A 4,175-nucleotide genomic window follows, 5' to 3' on the forward strand; every position below is an offset into this window, starting at 1 on the left:
GCTGACGACACAACGGTCATTGGCCTAATCAGGGACGGTGATGAGTCGGCCTACAGACGGGAGGTTGATCCGAGACGCACCCGCTCTTCCCCCCACCACCATACTCAACAGCCCTGTGTCTGCTGTGGACTCCTTCAGGTTTCTGGGATCCACTATGTCCCAGGGAGCCCAACACTGACACCATCATCAAAAAGGCCCAGCAGAGGCTGTACTTCGTGCGCCAGCTCAGGAAGCTCAACCTGCCTAAAGAGCTGCTGGTCCACTTCTACACAGCCATCATCCAGTCTGTCCTCTGCACGTCCAGCACGGTCTGGTTTGGATCTGCCACCAAAAAGGACAGGAGCAGACTACAACGGACAGTTAGGACTGCAGAAAACATCATCAGTGCCAACCTGCCCTCCCTTCATGACTTATACACTCAGTGAAATGGTCTAATAGTCAAAACTTATATTATGAAAGTGAAGTTAAGATCATTTGTGACAGCACAGCTGCTTGCACAGGAACAGTTGTGCAAGGCTGTCTTTATTTCTCATATATTGGCACAGGCTGTGATAATTTCCCAGCAAATTTCTCTCAAATTAGGTAAGGGTATCATATCATGAAGTAATGCATTCCCAAAAAGGATTACCAAGGGACCCACATTTAATGGCAAAAATGTATGTAATTAGGAAGATGTGATTCAAGCAGGAAGGATTCATTAAGAAAGATTCAGCCGCCTGAGTATCAACAGTACAGATTATGTAGTCCCTTTATAAGAGTTATCACCAATAATTATCTACGAGATTAGACAATTTGTTGAATTTCTACATAAATCAGTAAATAAGAAATGTGTGTCAACTCGACGTTAATTTGACAAACAGAACAACTCACAGTTTACTCACATAGCATCATCTATAGCACTTAGTTGATGTTTTTCTTCTTTTTTTCTCCTCCTATTAAATAGACCTTTTTTCCCGGCAGACATATTGATTTGTAAGAGTAGGAAAACATCGTTTCTACTTACAACATTAGTTCTGTCTAAGTATAAGTAGGGCTGCTCAATCAAATTATTTCTAACAATATTGGAATCCCGATTATTTAACACAATTACCCATTGACTTTTGTAAAGATGTTGGATTGGATTAAAAAACTAAATACAGTTACGCAAATTCTCCACGTCCGATTGCTCAAATCCGAACTTCTCACAATGGAATTTGCTCTTCCCTTTCTGGTGTACCTTTACCCCTTCTTTTTCTCTCCTACAATCTACCTCCATCTCCACTGAAGGCCACCAAATACCACAAGCAAGCTATTGCTCACAAACTATTGGAAAGTAAGTTTAGCCCTGCATGCAATTCAGAATACATGTCAAAATAAGAGTTTACAAAAACCAATACGATTGATTGCACAGCCCTAATATATATCCTCGACATTCCAGTTCCGGGATTGCTCCGGTGCCGCAGGCAATTCCGCCGGATGCATGTCTTTTCGCCGATGTCTGTTTCTTTTCTTCCTTCCTTCCTTCCTTCCTTCCTTTCGAGATTGTTCTGGTGCCATGGGAAATCTAGCTGGATGCATTATTTTCTCTGACGTCGATTTCCTCCGGCTTTCTTTGTGTTTGAATTTTGAACTCTGGTGAATTTCTGAGGACTATGGTTACCTGGTCCTCAGATCTCTGCAGGGTCAATCCAGACAGCTAGCTAGACTCTAGCCCAATCTGAGTTTTCACTCACATGACTAAAACAACCTTTGAACGCACACATGTTCCACCAAAACAAGGTCTTTCCAGAGGCTATTTTGCAGCGGCTCCGTGCGGAGCTTAGCGCCGCCCAAGTGGATTGTGATTGGTTTAAAGAAATGCCAATAAACCAGAGCATGTTTTTCTCCCATCTCGGAATGCTGTGTGGACTAGCCAGACCCCCCTTTGCAGTGCTGTGGAGGAAGGTCTGGCAAAGGGAGACTACCACATGCCGCACTGTAACTTTTATTCTTGTATTTTATGTGTCCTAATGTTTCTATTTTGTTTTTAACTGTCTATTCATGTGTTTTATCAGTTTTTAATGCTTATGATTTTTAACTGTTTGTACTTGTGTTTTATCTGTTTAACTGATTTCGTGTAAAGCACTTTGAATTGCCCTGTTGCTGAAATGTGCTCAACAAATAAAGCTGCCTTGCCTTGCCTACCCCTAACAGTGAGCCTGTGTGTGAATATTGTGCACACTGCAAGAAAATGCTGCTTTTCCACCTTTATTTGATAGGGGAGGAAAAGAGAGGGAAGGGGAAGACCAGCAGGAAATCATCACAGGTCGGATTCGAGGTATAAACCTCCAAGTATATCTGCGCCTGCTCTACCTACTGAGCCAACCCGGCCACGAGCCTGAACATTGAAATCAAACAAGAAATTAAACAAGAAATCATTCCCACCACAGGAAATAAAACTCTTTAACACATCATCACTGGGTGCTAGATAAGATTCTGAGACACATGATCTATCCATCCATCCATCCATCCATCCATCCATCCATCCATCCATCCATCTATCCATCTATTTTGAAGTGGACTTAGTACCAAGTTTAATTCAACTGTTCTTGCTGCATCCTGAGGCCATAAAAACCAAGTTAATACAGAGTAATCACATCTTCTTTGCATTTATGAGCAGTGGTTACATTTTGGGGCTTTTTTTTTTGTTATTTCTTTCGCAACTGCCTCTCAGTCCTCAGTGCTGCTCTAGTAAATCAAAAAAATCTTCAGCTGGATTCAACTGCGGCGGCAGTGTGGCAGGGAGCGACCCAGGGGATAGCCATGGGGAACCCAGCGTGAGGGCATGAGAACAGGACTGGAATGTAAATGTAACAATTCACAAGCAACTTTACACTGCAGCGGTGGGCCTCAAAAAGCCCTCAGAGGCATTATAAATAAATATGTAGGTTTATGCAACTATCTCTTGTTTTCCTATTTAGAATATATACCTTGTGCGTCCCAAGGGAACGAGCCTTTGAAGAAGAAAATGGTACAGAGGATTCCCATTGGTCTGAGCTAAGTTCCCACAAATTCCCATTGGCCATGACTCTGTCTGTGTGTGTGTGTGTGTGTGTGTGTGTGTTTGTGTGTGAGAGATTAGTCATCTTGGCGCACCAAAAACCCAGACATGTCCATGTTCACAATGGTCTCATATACCCCCACCCTTCGATCCCAGCGTCCCCACCCCAACGTCCTCATTTCCCGTTGTCTCCTCCAGTAAAAACAGCCCGTGTTATCTCCTGGATTGTTGATCATGCTAGTTGGGCCAATGCAACACTGTTTGTTCAGCCATTATGGAGTAAAATTTGCCAGAAAAGCCTCTGTACGTAGCAACCACTATCAAATAGCGGAGTGTATTACACAAGTTTTAAAAACAGAAACCCATTTGGGCGCGTTTGTGCTGAGGCCACCACTCCTTGCACTGCTTAATCGCAAACATCAGAGTTGCATAATCGATGTACTGATAAGGATGCAGCTCTGCGGCATGCCATGATGTCCAATCAGTTTACAGTATCACCGATGCTGACTCACTTTGTTCCTTTGAGTTGCAAAACAAACAGGCTGCAGGTGGATGTCAGGCTCAGGCCAGAAGGTGAAAGGGGAAATGCCGGTTTATCTGATCTGGAATGAAAAGCTTGAAGGAATCTGATCATCTGATGTAATGTGTCTGGAATTACAAACGGCGCCTGGCTGAAGCGGCATACCATCCCACAGACCCAGGTCACTCCCTAAAGCCCGAGAGACGACGCAAAGAGGGCAGACCACACACACACTAACAGCTACAGCTGTTTTTTTGTTGTTGATTTTTTTTTTTTTTTTTTTTTTTACAGCGGATAGTCTGTCGCCTGATCAAAGACTTGCTATTTCTGACGTGGAGGATAGAATTTTTCCTTTCCAAAGCTAACATTCATATGTTGTCAATTAAGCTGACATCATGTAACAAGTTTGTACAAAGCGTACAAGTCTTTGAGTTAAATTAATCCTTGTAATAAACAGGTTATGATGTCCCGTCGAAGTGTTCGGTGTTGCCTGGGAATTGGATTCACGTCCCGAACAGATTGCCAGCCTCATCACTCATCCAGTCCTTTACCAGGAAGGCCAAGAAAAGTGATACACGAGCAATGCAAAACAAGTCAATCTCTTCCCTTTAATGTGGCTTCCATGCACAGCCAGAT

Source organism: Etheostoma spectabile, chromosome 5 (assembly GCF_008692095.1).
Source record: "Etheostoma spectabile isolate EspeVRDwgs_2016 chromosome 5, UIUC_Espe_1.0, whole genome shotgun sequence".
Lineage (NCBI taxonomy): Eukaryota > Metazoa > Chordata > Actinopteri > Perciformes > Percidae > Etheostoma > Etheostoma spectabile.